Source organism: Carcharodon carcharias, chromosome 6, assembly GCF_017639515.1.
Source record: "Carcharodon carcharias isolate sCarCar2 chromosome 6, sCarCar2.pri, whole genome shotgun sequence".
Taxonomy (NCBI): domain Eukaryota; kingdom Metazoa; phylum Chordata; class Chondrichthyes; order Lamniformes; family Lamnidae; genus Carcharodon; species Carcharodon carcharias.
This window is the reverse complement of record NC_054472.1, coordinates 101,999,197-102,018,160: the sequence shown is the minus strand read 5'-3', so window position 1 is coordinate 102,018,160 and position 18,964 is coordinate 101,999,197.

Genomic DNA, 18,964 nt, shown 5'->3' with positions numbered 1-18,964 from the left:
CCCTGGCTAGGCCAGCATTTATTGCCCATCACTAATTGCCCTTGAGAAGGTGGTGGCAAGCCACCTTCTTGAATCGCTGCAGTCCATGTGGTGTAGACACACCCACAGTGCTTTAGGGAGGGCGTTCCAGGCTGTTGACCCAGCGACAATGAAAGAATGGCAAAATGGTTTCAAGTCAGGACGGTATGTGACTTGGAGGGGAACTTGCAGGTGATCGGGTTCCCATGCATCTAAAATCCTTGAAGGACAAGGTGGCAGAGATCGCGGTCAAAGGAAGCTCGGTGAGTTCCTGCACTGCATATTGTAGATGGTACACACTGCTGTGTTGGTGGTGGAGGGAGTGGATATTGAAGATGAAGAATAGGCTGCCAGTCAAGTAGGCTGCTTTGTCCTGGATGGTGTCAAGCTTCTTGAGTGTTATTGGAGCTGCACTCATCCAAGCAAGTGGAGAGTATTCCATCACACTCTTGACTTGTGCCTTGTAGATGGTGGACAGGCTTTGGGGAGTCAGGAGGTAAGTTACAGAATTCCCAGCATCTGACCTGTGCTTGTAGCTGAAGTATTTATATGGCCGGTCCAGTTCAGTTTCTGGCCAATGGTAACCCCCAGAATGTTGACAGTGGGGGATTCAGCTATGGTAATGCCATTGAACGTCAAGGGGAGATGTTTGGATTCTCTCTTGTTGGAGATGATCATTACCTGGCACTTGTGTGGTGCGAATGTTACTTGCCACTTGTCAGCCCAGGTCTGAATGTTGTCCAAGTCTTGCTGCATATGGGCACAGACTGCTCAGTGTCTGGGGCCCGGGGGGTGGGGGTGGGGTGGTGGTTGTGGGAGGGGGGGGGGGGGGGGGGGTGGGGGGGGGGGGGTGGGGGTGTGGTGGTGGTGTTGTGAATGATGCAGAACTTTGTGCAATCTCCTGTGAACATCCCCACATCTGACCTTTTGATGGAGAAAAGGTCATTGTTGAAACAACTGAAGCTAGTTGACCCTAGGACTCTACCCTGGGGAATACCTGCAGTGATGTCCTGGGACAGAGATGACTGACCTCCAACAACCACAACTATCTTCCTTTGTGCTAGTTATGACTCCAACCAGTGGACAGCTTTCCCCTGATTCCCATTGTCTCCAGTTGTGCTAGTGCTCCTTGATGCCACGCTCGATCAAATGCTGCTTTAATGTCAAGAGCAGTCACTCGCACCTTATCTCTAGAGTTCAGCTCTTTTGTCCATGTTTGAACCAAGACCATGATGAGATCAGGAGCTGAGTGGCCCTGGTGGAACCCAAACTGTGCGTCAGTGAGCAGGTTGTTACTAAGCAAGCGCTGCTTGATAGCACTGAACGACCCCTTGCATCACATTGCTGACGATTGAGAGTAGACTGATGTGGCGGTTATTGGCCAGGTTGGATTTGTCCTGTGTTGTGTGGACAGGACATTTCTGGTCAATTTTCCTTATTGTTGGGCAGATACCAGTTTTGTAGCTGTCCTTGAACAGCTGGCTAGGTGCACAGCTAGTTCTGGAGCACAAGTCTTCAGTGCTATTGCTGGAATGTTGTCAGGGCCCATAGACTTTGCTGTACCCGGTACCTTCAGCTGTTACTTGATATCATGTGGAGTGAATTGAATTGGTTGAAGGCTGGCACCTGTGATGCTGGAAACCTCAGGGAGAAGCAGAGATGGATCATCCATCGGGCACTTCTGGCTGAAGGTTGTTGCAAATGCTTCAGCCTTCTCGTTTGCACTGATGTGCTGGGCTCGTCCATCATTGAGGATGGGGATATTTATGGAGCTGTGTCCTGGTGTTAGTTTTTTAATTATCCACCACCATTTATGACTAGATGTGGCAGGACTGCAGAGCTCATATATTGGATCGCTTTGCTTTGTCTATTACAAGCTGCTTTTGCTGTTTGGCATGCAAGTTGTCCTATGGTGTAGGTTCCACCTCAGGCAGAATCGTCCCAGATTTGCACTAAGTCTGGTAGCAGGTGGGAAAAAGGACATTTACTTGCCGGCCGCAGTGGCAGGTTTTAGTGCCGTAACATCCTATTGCTGACACGTTCTGCCTCATTAATAATGCAATTCCAGGAACACACACCGGATCGTTGATTCACCCGCCCCACTGTCCTCAGGCTTTCAGTAATTCGGGCACCATATTTAAAAGGCCCCCTGCACAGAACTACTGCTCGCTAAGGGAATGGAAGCTGCTACAAAGTCATGGCTACCAAAAGGAAGAACCACGCTGCCCCAAATTTAGTGATGCCTCCCTCAGGCGCTTACTGGACTCAGTAAGTCCTCTTCCCCCATTCTTGGCAAACACCAGCAAGCAAGATGACAAATCCAGCGTGGGAGGCAGTGGCAACAGTGGTCAGTGCCACACCCTGCAAAAGAGGACAGCCACCCAGGACCGAAAAAGGATGAATAATCTCAGTTCCACCACGGTAAGTTATTCTTCTCATCACTCAACTCTCACACTCACAAACCCATCACACATCCACAGGAATCTCACTCACTGCCAGTTCAAGAGAAATCACTATTCGCTTTCTCACACACATCTTCACCGCCTTGTGGATCGTGTCCTCATCCCGTCCATGGCACCATCCACCACCCACACATGCCAGGCGTCCTTCTTATCTGGCCTGGCAGGTGTCCTGCTTACACCTTCTCAATCTGTATTCATGCAGGACAAGCTGGCACACAAAAGGGAGAGGTTGCAAACTGGTGAAGGAATACCTGACATCAAGTTCCTCACAGACTCTGAAAATAGAATCATCCAGCTGGCCAGCGACAATCTGGAATGGCCCTGTGCTGACGGAGAGGTTGGCAGTGCTCAACCAACTGAGGATCCAACAGTGAAACATCCATCAGACAACTATGCTGTGAGTGGATATGTTCTGTTTCACAGGCCACTGCCGTGCACTAATAACTGCTCCTTGCTTTCATAGGCATGAGCCAGGCCCTCGACTCAAGCCCCAAGGAAGAAGAATCTGAAGGCACCCTAATTGAAGACTCGTCGTAGCACTCACCCACACCCTCCAGCGCAGAGACACACACCTCGGTGGGACCTAGTTCTTGGGTAGCCTTGGGGGTCACAATCTGGTGAGCAGATCGCACTGTTTGATCCACAGCAGGCAGAGGCAGGGACTTCCCAGGTTTCCGGCACTTGGAGGACTGCTGTAGGTCATAAATCTGCTGAGTCCAAGTCAGATAAGGAGCCTCTGGACTCGGTCATACCTCAGTTGCTGGAGCTACAAAGACAAGCTTGGGAACATCAGGAAGGGATGCCCACTGCACTCCTCAGATTGCAAGGCACAACGGAGGAGTCTTCAGGCTGAGATGATATTGCCAGGATGCCAATGCACGTGGTCAACACTGGTAGGATGGTGGTTGCCATGGAGACCTTGGTCCTGCACTGCTGCGTGGGCTGAACTCCATCATTGATGCCATAGTTGACCTCCAACAGTGTCAACGTGGAATGGGTGTGGGGCAGCTCAATCTCATTGCAGTTTCCCCTTCTCCTCAAGGAGTCAGCCAGGGGTTTCTCAGGGACCCATAGGGATGAGGATCAGCAGGTGCACACTCCGGGGCCATCCACTCAGGTGACTCCGAGTGTCTGGTCCATCATTATCCCCTATTTCTGTGACCCCATCAGCTCCAGCTCCACAGGCCAAGGAGGGTGCCACTGAAACACCGCAGGACCTCAAAAGCAGGCTGGGGCCCTTGAGGTCTCGGCCCTCCAGAAGACGCCCGGCAATGTCATCACAGACAGGGCGTATCGTCAGCAGGCTGCCTCCACCTCCACCGTGGATGTAGGGCGAAGCACCACAACATGGCGGCAGGGTTAGGAAGGTTAAGAAGATGTCATTGCACAGCCTGGGCATGGGTGTTAATCACTTGTGCTTAATGTTAAATATTGTAATTAATCTCTGAAGAATGTCTCATTGCCCATGGCTCCTTGTTATGATGAGCAGTGTTCATGTCACTCTCATGAAACCTTGCTTCCTGTACAAGATAAAGGCTGGTGCTTCAGTCCAGGGCCACTTTCCTGTACAGTGTGTAACCTTCAGACCAAAGTGATGGTCCAGCCTCACACTCCCTGGACACATCAGTGATGCCTACACCTCCATGGTGCTTGTCATTGCCGTTAGAATGTCGTAAAAATTGAACGTCACGGTCACTGGTGGTGGATGCCCACCATGTTGCCATGGCACCAAATCATAAGACCATAAGATGTAGGAGCAGAAGTCAGCCATTCGGTCCATTGAGTCTGCTGTGCCATTCAATGAGATCATGGATGATCTGATAATCCTCAACCCCACTTTTCTGTTTTTTCCCCATAAACCTTGATTCCCTTAACTGATTAAAAATCTGTCTATCTCAGCCTTGAATATACTCAACAACCCAGCCTCCACAGCCCTCTACGATAAAGGATTCCACAGATTCACTACCCTCTGAGAAGAAATTCCTCCTCACCTGTCTTAACTGGGTGACCCCCTTACTCTGAGATTATGCCCCCTGGTCCTAGACTCTCCCACAAGGGGGAACAAGCTCTCAGCATCTACCCTGTCAAAGCCCCATACGAATCTTATGTTTCAATAAGGTCACTTCACATTCTTCTGAAATCCAATGAGTACAGGTCCAACCTACTCAACCTCTCCTCGTAAGAAAATCCCTCCACACCAGGGATCAACCTAGTGAACCTTCTCTGGACTGCCTCCAATGCCAGTATATCTTTCCTTAGATAGGGGGACCAAAACTGTTCACAGTATTCTAGGTGGGGTTAACTAGTGCCTTGTATAGTCTTAGCAAGACTTCCCTATTTTTATATTCCATTCCCTTTGAAATAAAGGCCAACATTCCATTTTCCTTTCCTCTTACCCACTGAACTTGTATATTAGCTTTTTGGGATTCATGCACAAGGATCCTCAAATCCCTCTGTGCTGCAGCTTTCTGCAGTATTTCTCCATTTAAATAATATTCAGCTCCTCTATTCTGCCTGGCAAATGCGTAACCTCACATTTACCCACATTATATTCTATCTGCCAAGTTTTTGCCCACTCACTTAACCTGTCTATACCCCTCTGCAGACTGTGTCATCCTCAACACTTGCCTTCCCACTTATTTGCGTCATCCACAAACTTGGAGATAGTACATTCACTTCCCTCATCCAAGTCATTATATTGTAAATAATTGTGGCCACAGCATTGATCCTTGTAGTACTCCACTAATTACAGGTTGCCATCCTGAAAGTGTCTCTCTCCTTATCCCAACTCTGTCTTCTATAAGTTAGCCAATCCTCTATCCATGCTAATATACTACCCTCAACACCATGAGCTTTTATCTTATTAAGTAGCCTTATTTGTGGTACCTTATTGAATGCCTTTTGGAAATCCAAATATATTACATCTACTTGTTCTCTTTTATCTATCCTGCTTGTTACATTCTCAAGGAATTCTAATAAATTTGTCAGGCATGATTTTCCCTTCATGAAGCCATGCTGGCCCTACTTGATTATATTATGTATTTCTAAATGCTCTGCTGTTACATCCTTTATAATAGACTCTAACGTTTTCCCAATGATGGATGTTAAGCTAACTGGCCTATAGTTACATGATTTTTGTCTCCCTCCATTTTTGTTGATGTTACATTGGCAGTTTCCCAATCCACTGGGACTTTTCCAGAATCTAAGGATTCTTGGAAGATTATTACCAGTGCATCCATTATCTCTGTAGCTATTTCCTTTAATGTTGTAGGATGCAACCCATCCCCTGACTATCAGGTCCAGGGGACTTATCGGCCTTTAGTCCCATTAGTTTCCCTAGTACTTTTTCTCTAGTAAAAGATTTTGTACTTATTTCCTCCTCACCCCTCTTTTACCCCTTGATTATTTAGTATTTTTGGAATGTTATTAGTGTCTTCTACCATGAAGACTGATGCAAAGTATTTATTCAACTCCTCTGCCATTTCCTGGTTCCCCATTATTATTTCCCCAGCCTCATTCTCTAAGGGGCCTATGTTCACTTTGGTCTCTTTCTTCCTTTTTATATATTTAAAGAAGCTCTTACTGTCTATTTTTATATTACTTGCTAGTTTACCTTCAAAGTTTATTTCCTCTATATTTTTTTGATATCTTTTGTTGGTTTTGAAATCTTTCCCAATCCTCTGGTTTACCACTAATCTTTGCCACATTGCATGTTTTTTCTTTCAATTTGACACTATCCTTAACTTCCTTGGTTAACCATGGTTGGTTTACCCTCTTTCTAGAATCCCTCTTCCTTACTGGGATATATCTTTGTTGTGAGTCATGAACTATTTTCTTAAATGTCTGTCATTGTTCATCAACTGTCTTTTTTGCTAAACTCCTTTCCTAGTCCACTCCAGCCAAATCTGCCCTCATTCCTTTGTAATTATCCTTATTTAAGTTTAGCATTGTTGTTTCCAACCCAAGTTCCTCACTGTCAAACTGAATGCTAAAGTATACCATGTTATGGTCACTGTTTCCAATGGAGATCTTTTACTCAGATCATTTACTAAACCTGCCTCATTATACATTACCAGATCCAAAATCACCTGATCATTGGTTGGATCCACAACATCGCCTGATCCTTGGTTGGATCCACAACATATTGCTCTAGGAAACTGTCCCATATACACTATGAATCCTTGCTCATGGCTACCTTTACCAATTTAATTACATGAAGATTAAAGTCTCCCCTGATTAATGTACTGTCTTTTTTTTGCATGCCCTCATTATCTCCTGATTTATTCTTTGTCTTACAGTATAGCTACTGTCAGGGGGCTAATAGATACTCCTACCAGTTTCTTCTTCCCCTTGTTATTTCTTACCTCCACTCATTTGGATTCTACATCTTCTGATTGAAGATAATTTCTTGCTGTTGTACTTATTCCATCGTGTGTTAACAAAGCTACCCCACCACCCTTCCCTTCCTGCCTGTACTTTCGAAAGTCACATACCCCTGAATATTTAGTTCCCAGTTTTGATCTCATTGTAATCATGTCTCCCTAATGAACTGTAAATACCCACTAACCTCTATTTATGCCATTAATTCATTTATTTTGTTCTGAATACTATGTGCATTTAAGTAAAAAGCCTTCAATTTTGCCTTTTTATCATTTTTTCCCCGTTTGACCCTATTTCCTGCTTTTTTTAAATGAGTGCACATTCTGTCCCTTCTGTCACACTCTGGGTATGATTACCTAAATAGCTGACCTGTAATGCTGCCATATCCTTTTGCTTTGTAAGTCTACGTATCCCCTGTCCAGAACTCTTGGCCCCCACCTCCACCACTGCACCCCCCCCCATTTAGTTTAAAGCCCTCTCTAGTTATTCCTAAAGCCCTAGTTATTTGATTCACCAGGACATTGGTCCCAACACAGTTCAAGCCAGTTCCACCAGAACAGCTCCCTTCTACCCCAGTACTGGTGCCAGTGCCCCATGAACTGAAACCCATTCCTCTCACACCAATCTTTGAGCCATACATTTAACTCCTTGAATTTATTTACCCCATGCCAGTTTGCCCGCGGCTCAGGTTGTAATCCAGAGATTATTACCTTGGAAGTTCTGCTTTTTAATTTAGATACTAATTGTTCAAACTCTTTCAGCAGAACCTCCTTTCTCATCCTCTCAATGTCGTTGGAACAAATTGGAGGAGAACAACTGTATCCCTCCTGTCCCACTCCAAGTTCCCCTCCAGCCCCGAGGAGATGTCCTTAACCTTGGCACCAGGCAGGCAACACAACCCTTGGGACTCATACTCACAGCTGCAGAGAACAGTATCTCTGCCCCAAATTATACTGTCCCCTACCACATTTCTATTTCCTCCCCCCACTTGAATGGCTCCCTGTACAATGGTGCCGTGATCAGTTCACTCAGCCTTCCTGCAGTCCCTCTCTCATCCACACAGTTTGCAGGAACCTTGTAACTGCTGAACAATTGCAGGGGCCAAGACTCCTTGAACACTACCCCTGGGTCCCCATGCCTGCCTCACCTGCAGTCACACCCTCTTGTCCCTGATCACAGACCAAATTTGAATTATCTAATCTGAGGGGCGTGACCTTCTAGAGCAAAGTGTCCAAATAACTTTCCCCTCTCCCTGATGTGGCACAATGTCTGCACCTCAGACTCCAGCTCCTCAACTCAGATCTGAAACTCCTCGAGCTGCAAATATTTACTGCAGATGTGTTCGCTCTGGATCACCTTGGTGTCTAGTATATCCCACATGTTGCAGCAGCAACACATCACCCATCCTGCCATTACTGTCATATTTTATTTTATTTATTAATTAATTACCCTCATACCCCTTCTCTTTACATTTTATTGTAATTATTTTTTTACACCTGTATTGATCCTATAGTTAACAAGCTATTTTCAAGAAAAAAAGACTACTGACCTAAGCACAAACTAAAGACCTTACTTTCACTTTAAAGACTAGAAATACTCACCAATCAGCCGCTTTCCCTGCACTCACGTCACGTGGTTTGTGACATTTCTCCACCGCTGGTCTCACTACAGGTAGGCCTCTCAATCCACACCTTTTATCCTCTCTGTGCACCTCTCACTCAAAATATACTAAGGAATAGAATAAATTTTAATCACGTGCCAGATACTCACCAATTAACCAGCTTCTTCTCCTGTACCAGAGCAAGAATCAATTCCTGGAGGCTGAAAATGTTTAAGCAAACACAACCAAGCACCTTTTCCCCTTCCTCCACTGAACTCCCTGAAGTGCTCAACTCCAGCACCCTATTGTAAATCACACTAAATTAGCTACTTATAAAAGCTCCTAATACAAAAGGCCTACCTGAGTCACTTAAGGAGGATCCAGTTCCAACCAGTTCTTAATTAAGCTGCTGTTTCATTGGAACCCTTGAAAAACCCAGCTTAAGGCAGGCAACTACAGAATTTAAACTATAGATTTCAGTTTAATGCCAACTACAAACTAAATTAGGTTTATACAAAATAAAAATTTAAACTTTTTACCCAACAACTTCCATACTTAGTCCGCAGTGCTGCCACAAGTTCCATATGTGGCTGATCAGTTCCTTGGACATGTGCAGCATTTGGTGTCACTTTCATGTTTTTGTGTTGCTTGAGTGGGCAGAAGAGCTTCAGAGGCCCGACTCCAAGCATATCAATGGGGCTGCTGCTGAATGGTCTCAGCTGTGGAAGAATGCTCACTTTTGACAAGATTCTCCAAGTGTGTGGCCACTTCCTTGAACCCCTTCCCCCAATGCCCTCGGTATGTGCTTGTGTATTTCCTTCAGTCTGTGCTGCCTTGCCACCCCCAGCCCCCACCCACCCACCCGCATCGCGGTCTAACCCACATTGGAGCCCTTTCCCCGGCACTGCACTGAAAGCCAGCTGGGAAAAAACTATTTGCCCGCACCCCCCATGAGTGCCTCTTCCTTGATGTCCTACGGATGATGCTTATGAGTGCTGCGCAAGATTGTGTGCACTCACCTCCGAGTTCTCCTCAAAGTTCAGCTTGCCAGGTACATGCCTGTTGAAAGCAGTCGTGAAGCATGCCACTCTGAAGTCACGCCAATGTGGGCAGTAAATTTAATGAGGGGGGGTTGACTCTGGTGAGCAGGGTTTATAATTAGATGCAAATGTATTAAAATGATGTTCCTATTGTGGCGATGGGAAATATGGCCTGCCATTGGCGGGTGGAATGGATGATCACAGAATGGTTTTACAACAACGTAAAACTGATTTTTGGCCTTCTTGCCATATTGTCCCCACCCCGCCGCCCCCTCTCCCATGCTGCCCGACGCCAACGGGATCGGAAAATTCCAGGCCTCATGTTTAGGTATGCCTGGTGCTCCTCCTGGCATGCTCTCCTGCAGTCTTCACTGAACCAGTGTTGATTCCTCAGATTGATGGTAATGATAGCATGGGGGACATGGGGGGCCATCAGGTCATAGGCAGAAGGAAAAATCAGTAAAAACTGGGAAATAAGAATATTGGTCTGAACTAGTCTTGTATACCTTAAAATGGAACAGCAGTAAAAACTGGGAAATAAGAGTACTGGTTTTTTTCCCTTCTGATAATTCTGCTGCCCAAAGCACCTCATGGATGCCCAGATTTGAGTTGCTATATCTGTTCAAAATCTATCTCATTTAGCATGGTGGTAGTGCCACACAACATGATAAGAGGGTATCCTCAATGTAAAGACAGGACTTTGTCTCCACAATGACCGTGCAGTCATCACTCCTACCAATATTGTCATGGACAGATGTACCTGCTACAGGTAGATTGGTGAGGATAAAGTCAGGTAGGTTTTTCCCTCTTTCTACCTGTCACAGACCCAGTCTAGCAGTTATGTCCCTTAGGACTCAGCCAGTTTGGTCAACTGAGCTGCTACCAGGCCACTCTTGGTGACGGATATTGAAGTCCCCCATGCAGAGTACATTCGGTGCCCTTACCATCTTTACATTGAGGATACCCTCTTATCATGTTGTGTGGCACTGCTACCATGCTAAATGAGATATATTTTGAACAGTAATAACAACTCAAATCTGAGCATCCATGAGGTGCTTTGGGCAGCAGAATTACCAGAAGGAAAAAACCAGTACTCTTATTTCCCAGTTTTTGCTGCCGTTCGATTTTAAGGTATACAAGACTAGTTCAGACCAGTATTCTTGACGCCCTCAGTGCTTCTTCCAAGTTGTGTTCAACATGGAAGAGTACTGATTCATCAGTTGGGGGTGGGTGTGAGTTGGCGGGGCAATAGGTGATAAACAGTAAGAGGTTTTTATGCCCAAGTTTGACCTGATGCCATGGGACTTCCTGGGGTCCAGAATCGATGTTGAGAACTCCCAGGCTACTCCCTCCCAACTGTATACCACTTTGTTGCCATCTCTGGTAGGTCTGTCCTGTTGGTGGGACTGCCACACCCAGGGACGGTGACAGTGTCTGGGACATTATCTGTAGGGTATGATTCCGTGAGGCTGACTGTGTCGGGTTGTTGCTTGGCTAGTCTGTGAGACGGCTCTCCCAATTTTGGCACTAGCCCCCAGATGTTAGTAAGGAAGACTTTGCCGCATTGACAGGACTGAGTTTGCTGTTGTTGTTTTTGGTGCCTGGGTCGATGCCATGTGAGCCTTCCGGTTTCATTCTTTTTCATAGAATTTGTAGTGATTTTTAATACAACTGAATGGCTTGCAAGGTCAGTTCAGAGGGCATTTAAAAGTCAACCATACTGGTGTGGGTCTGGAGAATTGCTACATGTTGTGACTAGAAATCAGCTGATGCAGGCCATCGCAAAGCAAGGAGGTGCAAGCACGTGGAACGCAGAGGGCAGCAGATGGATGGGTGCCCCGCCACATGGAAGCTCCCCTCGCAGCATGTCAGCAGCCTGACTTTGACATGTTTTGCAGTTCCAGCACTGTGCCTAGGTGCAGACCCTCCAGTTTGACTCCAAAACAGTAATGTGGGTGTCACTGTACCACATGCTGCAGGTGCAGAACCCATCTCATCACCACCCTCTCAGGGTGACCTCGGCATAGCCAATACCTGCTGGCCACAGTGAAAGACACAGGCCTTCAATGATTCAATGCAGTAGCTGCACTCAGAGCTGGGGGTGGTGGGGGTGGGGGGGGGGTGCGGTGGCACATGGCCAGGGGGGAGAGCCTACCTGCTGGGTTAAGTGACCAATGCCAACATGGTACTCACCCTTCCAGAGCACTGAATCCAGGTTCACCGCACTATGTTGCGGAAGCTCACTACCTCCTCCACCTCCTCCCAGGCACGTATGGTCATATGGGGGGACCTCCTCCTCTCGTCCCTTGGAATGAGGACTTCCTGCTGTGCTGCCAGCTCCTCGAGGAGGGCAGCAAGGCAATCGTCTGAGAAACGAGGGGCACAGTGACCCCCTGCCCTACCCTCCTGCCTGGCCTGCTCACCTGCAGTCCTCTGGGGAGCCCTTCTGCTGGCCATGTTTGACAGCCTTTGCAAGGCTGCAGGAGCAAATTTAAACAGGCCAGGGGGCCGCCTGCACCCGCTCCCACATGGCCAGCCCGACAGGCAGAAAATTCTGCCCTAAGCGTTTAAAAAATGATGGAGTACTAATGTGTACAATGAAAAATGCTCTAAACCTTATTTATAGAAGTATTAACAATTTTATGTAAGCCAGTTAATTGTTCCTTCACCACTGAAAGTAAATCATCAACATTGTATAAAGGAGTTCCAATAAACTATTTACAAACTCAGTGGGTTGAATTTTGCCGTCAGAAAACAGGCGGCAGGGCCAGCTCGCCGATGCGTAAAATGATGCAGGATGACGTCAGGGGGAACATCATCCCTCCCCCATTTAAATTTTCAGGAAGGTGGGGGCGCAGCAAAATCAGCTGCGGGCCTGCCAACCTGTCAATGGCCAATTGAGGCCATTGACAGGATCATTAAAACAATTAAAGGACCTGCCGTCCAACCTTAAGGTTGGTGGACAGGCCGGGAGCCCCAGCCGCAAATAGAGAAAACATGAAACCTCATCCACCGGCGGGATGAGGTTTCATGTAGGGATTTTAAAAGCTTAATAAAGTTTCAGTGCAAATTATGAACATATCCCATCTCATGTGACATTGTCACGTGAGGGGTATATGTTAAGGACTTTTTTTTCTATTTTTTATGTTTTTAGAACTGTCAGTGATCTCCCTGAGGCAGCACTTTGCCTCAGGGAGATGTGCGCTCTTTCGTGTGCATGCGCGAAAGATGCGCACTTTCGCTTTTGGGGAATCCCCCCCACCCGCACAGGAAGTGCATAGCGCTTCCTGCCGGCATCACGCTAGACGAGCCTTAATTGGCCCACCCACATAAAATGGCAGCAGGGCCTGCTTCTCCGGCGGGGATTGGCTCCTCACTCGACGGAGACTAGGTCAGGCCCGCCCACCCGGCAGACAGAAAATTTTGCCCAATAAAACTAACAAAGTTAGCTCTAATTATAAATATAATGGATGAATTGGCCAAAATAGGTATCCATTTTCTGTGCTCTAGGATCAGATTGTCAATACAACTTCTAAAAATTATATTAATAGTCATTTGGTATTACAGAACTTTTGCTGAAAAAAGTTTAAACAATGCTTGGCAGTTAACTGTCAGTCACCATCACTTGATGCATTCTCCATGGCAATGCCTCTACCAGTTAGAGTCCACTTGCCAACCAATCAGCACTCTCTTCACATATAATATAAATTGTTGCTTTCCCCTGTGTTAGTGTTCTTACAAAGTGTCCTTATGAGTGCATGACAAAACACTGACTTGTCTCTTTTTTCAGTAAAAATTCTATTCTTAGAAATCAATTGCACTGAGCACTGCTGAAGTAATTTTACAAAATATTAGGAACCAAGAATAGGTTACTGAACCAGAATGAATTACTGTTATGAGACAGCCTTTTGGTAAAGCTGAGTAATTTAAAAATATCAGAGGGAAACTTTAATCAACTCTCATAACCTATATTTTTAAGTGGCATGTTTGGGATGCAACTCTAAATTCAGGAATCAGACCACCAGTTCTCAAGAGGTTTTATATTAAACTAAATTAAACATTTTATTAATTTACACAGGTTAAAACATTTACATGGCTACAAATGACTATTATCATAACTTTTAACAAATCCTTAAACAAATCTCCATTAAGGCAATAGCAACCCATAGACTTAACCAGATATCAGGCAAAGCATTTTCACCTTATGAATTAAAAAAGGGGTTCTTTTCACTTTGGTTCCTGTGGAGACAGTTGTAGACTTATAGTTGCTTTGATTTTACATTGCCCTCTGTTCTGCACACACAAAAACTGCTGGAGTTTTTTTTATTCATTCATGGAATGTGGGCTTCACTGGCTGGGCCAGCATTAATTGCCCATCCCTAATTGCCCTTGAGAAGGTGGTGGTGATCTGCCTTCTTGAACTGCTGCAGTCCATGTGGTGTAGGTACACCCACAGTGCTGTTAGGAAGGGAGTTCTAGGATTTTGACCTGGCGACAGTGAAGGAACAGCAATATATTTCCAAGTTTCTAAGTCAGGATGGTGAGATACTAAGTTATACCTAGGCTCATTGAGTGTAAATTCTCATTGTATCACCAGCCTCTTTGAACCCACATCTTCTAACAATAAAATCCCTTTCATTGTACTAATTTTATTTGCAATATAAACATATTGCTTAGTCTCTGTTCGCTGGGTGCCAAATTTCACTCTCCTTCTTGAATGCTCTACTTAAAAAATGTAAATGCACTCTACCTCTCTTACATCTCAAAACTAGGATGCTTTAAATGCACCCAGACTAGCTGTCTTTAATCCACTTAAGACACACCCACAGACTAAACGTCTATTTTAAAAGAAAAGTATTTTCCAATAATATTATGTACATTAATAGCTATGACATCCCCCTCTCTATCAAAAACTGAACCATCATAATTTTAAAAGATAGCTTCATTTTAATGACCCATCTCACAATATCTCCTATACTTATTACACTACTACATTACCAAATGCATGCATTAACATAATATATATATGCAGGTCCTTGGTATCAATAGAAATCACTTCAGTTCAGTGTCCAGGTTGTTTTTTAAAAGTCCCATTTTCCTTTAAGCTTCAAGCTCTTGATTACGCATCTGCAAACAGATTTTCTCTTCCAACAATATGTATAATCTGTAGATTAAATGGTTGTAATAATAGGCTCTATCTGAAAAGTGTTCCAATTTTGTCTCTAAATTTGTCCAAAAACTTCAAAGGATTGTGGTCTGTATAAACAATAGTTTCTGATTGAATTTCAAAATGCTGCAATGTAAATGCACCAAACTCAAAGTCTCTTTTTCGACCGTTGAATATCTTCTCTGTTGTCCATTCAGCTTCTGTGAAAAATATGTTATCGGTTTTTCAATTCCAGTGTCATCTTCTTGTAACAGTACAGCTCCAATGCCTATATCGCTTGTGTCAACGGCCAACTTGAATTGTAAATGTAAATGCACTCTACCTCTTAATTAACATAATTGTGTACTGCCAACACAGGTGTCGTAATTAATACAGTTTCAAACAATCAAATGCTTTCTAACGCTCCAGTGTCCATTGAAACTTCTTGTTCTTTTTTAATAGTGGAACAACCACTTGGCTAAAGTCTGGTACAAATATACAGTAAAACCCATTCATGCCCAGAAATCTCAATACTTCTCATTTTATGTAGGAACTCGGATATCTACAATAGCCTTGACTTTTACATCTCTCTGAGCCACCTTACCATGTCCAATGGTATAGCCTAGATACGTAACTTGCGCTTTTGCAAATTCACTTTTAGCCAAGTTCATCACCAAATTAGCTTCTTGTAGTCGAGTAAATAATTTTTCCAGATGCTGTAAATGCTCCTCCCACGTCTGACTGAAAATGATTAGATCATCAATATAAGCTGCACAATTGCTTAGACCTGCAATTACTTTGTCTCTCAGTCTTTGAAAAGTTGCAGGTGCATTCTTCATACCACATGGCATGACTTTAAACTGAGTCCACTTGGCCTTACAAAAGCTGATATCTCCTTTGCTTCTTCCGACAAAGGTACCTGCCAATATCCTTTTAGCAAGTCAACTTTTGTGATAAATTTCAACTGTTCCACTTTCTCAATGCAAACTTCAAACTGTGGTATGGGATATGAATCCGCTTTTGTCACCGCACTCACCTTTCAATAATCCACAGAATTTTACTGTCAGCGAGTGAAGGCGGGGCCCACTCGCCGACGCGTAAAATGATGTGCGGTGACGTCGAGTGGAGCTCCCCATTTAAAATTTCAGGAAGGCAGGGGTGCAGTAAAATCAACTGTGTGCTCGCCAACCTGTCAATGGCCACTTGAGGCAATTGACAGATCAATTGAAGTAATTAGTGGATCTGCCCGTCCAACCTTAAGGTTGGCCAGGAGCCCCGGTGGGAAGTAGAAAAAACATGAAACCTCATCCATAGGTGGGATGATGTTTCATGTAGGGTTTTAAAAATTTTAATAGAGTTTTTTTGGAAAATATGAACTTGTCCCAACTCATGTGACGTTGTCACATGATGGGACATATAAGGGAATTTTTTTTCTATTTTTAATATTTTTGAAACTAGAGGCGATTTCCCTGAGGCAGCACTTAGCCTGAGGGAGATGAGTGCGCTCTTTCGTGCGCGTGCACGAAAGAGCGCACTCTCGATTTTAGTTATTCCCCCGCCCGCACAGGGAGCACATAGCGCTTCCCTGCGGACGTCATGCTGGCTGGGCCTTAATTGGCCCGCCCATGTAAAATGGCACCGTGCCTCCGATCAGGGGCGCCGATCAGAAGCATGCCTGCACGCACCCGCCCATCAACTTCCACCCCAACGGTGGGGGGGGGGGGGTGCGGAATTCTGCCCGTAGCCTTTGTGTTCCATCTGGTTTCGATGCTAGTACAATAGGCGAACTCCAGTTACTTCAACTAGACTCAATGATACCATTTTGAAACATGAAATCAATTTATTTTTGTACTTCTGATAACTTTGCCGGAATTAATCCATAAGATTGTTGCCTTATTGAAGATGATATTTCTGCACATACATCATGTGTAGCTAAATTTGTCTTTCCCAACTTATTTCCACAAATTGGTTTGTGTGAATAGCTTTTCTAAATCACTTTGACACTTGCTTGGAAGGTAACTCAATACTTCATATAAATTTTCAAGCACCTCTCATTGTCCAATTTGATTAGAGGAAAATCAGTTTCAGAATCCTGCACCTCTACTTCTTTCTCAATATCCACCATCACTAATACCTCTTTTTGTTCCTCTTCCCTAAAAAGTATAGTACCTTTTAAGCATATTTACATGACACACCTTCTGCTTCTTTCTTCTACCTGGAATATTTATTAAATAATTTACTTCACTCAATTTCTTTTCAACCCTGTAAGGCCCATTAAATCTTGCATTTAATGAATCACCTAGTACTGGTAACAAATCTAGTACTTTCTCCCCAGAAACAAAACTGTGAGTTTTAGCTTTCTTATCTGCTTTCACTTTCATCACTTGCTGAGATATCTTTAAATGTTCCCTAGCCAACTCACATGTTCTGTTCAGTGTTTCCCTGAAATTTGACACATAATCCAGGAGAAAAGTTTCTGAAATTTGACCCACCAATTTCTCATGAATCAATTTCAGTGATCCCCTTACCTCATGACCATAAACTAGTTCAAAAGAGCTAAAACCAGTCCATGAACTAGGAGCATCTCTAATAGCAAATAACAAAAATGGAATTCCTGTATCCCAATCCTGTGCATAATCCTGACTGTAAGCTCTTATCATAGTTTTAAAGCTTGATGCCATCTTTCTGAATATCTTCATGACTCCAGATGATAAGCTGTTCACTTAAGTTAAACTTATGTTTTATCCCCAAACTGTTCATTATTTCCTTAAACAGCTGTGACATGAAATTTGACCCCGATCTGATTGTATTTCCTTAGGTAAACCATATAATGAAAAAAAAAAATAATTAACTCCTCCATAATCCTCTTAGTTATAATATTTCTTAAAGGTATCGCTTCAAGCAACCTGGTAGACTCTTCCATTATTGTCCATAAATACTGATTTCCACATTTATTCTTAGGGAGGGGTCCTACACAATCAATTATGACCCCAGTAAAAGGTTCTTCAAATGCTGGTATTGTGATTAAAGGCGCCGGCTTAATCGCTGCTTGTCGTTTTCCTGTTATGTGACATGTATAACAGGTTCTATAGAATTTGACTACATCCCTATGCAATCCTGGCCATAAAAAACCTCTCTATCTTTTCCTGTGTATTCCTAATTCCTAAATGTCCCCCCATTGGAATTGCATGAGCAATCCTCAGAATCTCATTTCTATACCCCAATGGGATAACAATTTGATGCATCTCCTTCCAGCTTTCATTTGCTGAGACATGATCCGACCACCACTTTCTCATTAAAATACCTTCCCGAAGATAATAACATACTGGAAAATATTTTGTTTCTGTTTCTGAATAAGATTTCTAATATAACTGTTTTAATTGCAAATTATTTTTCTGTAACTCCCCCAACATTTGAGTTAAACATTTCCGCTGAATTGTGCTGTATTCCTTCCTCTTGAACAGTGTTATCAAATACAGTGCCAGCTAATTCGATTTCAACACCCTTTTTCTTGCCTTTGAACTGACTGCTTATCTTGTGTATCTTATTCTTCCCGATGAGCCTTTGATCTTGTTACAACACAATAAGGAAACAATCCAAGATTTTCCATCTGTAACACCTCTGTTAAAAACACTTCTACTGGCTGTTCAACTACCTTAGGCATCACCCACATTTGCAATCTAGCTATATAATTATTCAGAATAAATTGGACACCTGCAATGGGCAATTTTTCCACCACCCCAACTATAACTTCACCTGTCTTCCATTTGCTCTTAAAATTTACCTTCCACAACGGAATAGATTTAGCATCTCCATGAACTGCACTTATTATTATCTTCTCCTGTGTCTCTTAAAATTTTAAAATCTTTACCTACTCCACCCTGTACACACGGAAAGACTTTCCCGTCACATACAAAATCTTTAAACATTTCTGCAACCTGCTCGTCAGAATTCTCTTGAGTAAACTGTGAACACATTCCCACTTCTTTATCTTTCATTGGTTGTTCCTGTTTCACCTGTACACAAACCACTGGTTTCTCCTGTGCCTGAACCTCAGAACACACAGTACTTTTACTCCCAGAGCTTTTCTGTACCCCCACAATTCCAACAGATTTTTCCTGCAATCTCCAACACACTGACTTTGTGTGCCCCACTTTATTAAAATGAAAATAATTCAATTTTCAAATGTCACTTCTACCTTCAGCACCTTCCTTTTTATTCTGAGAAAAAAACTTCCTGGGAACTTCCAGCATCTCCTGCTCTTCCATGACAACCTACCTTCCTTTTACCTTCTCACTTTTATCCTTTCCCAATTTGA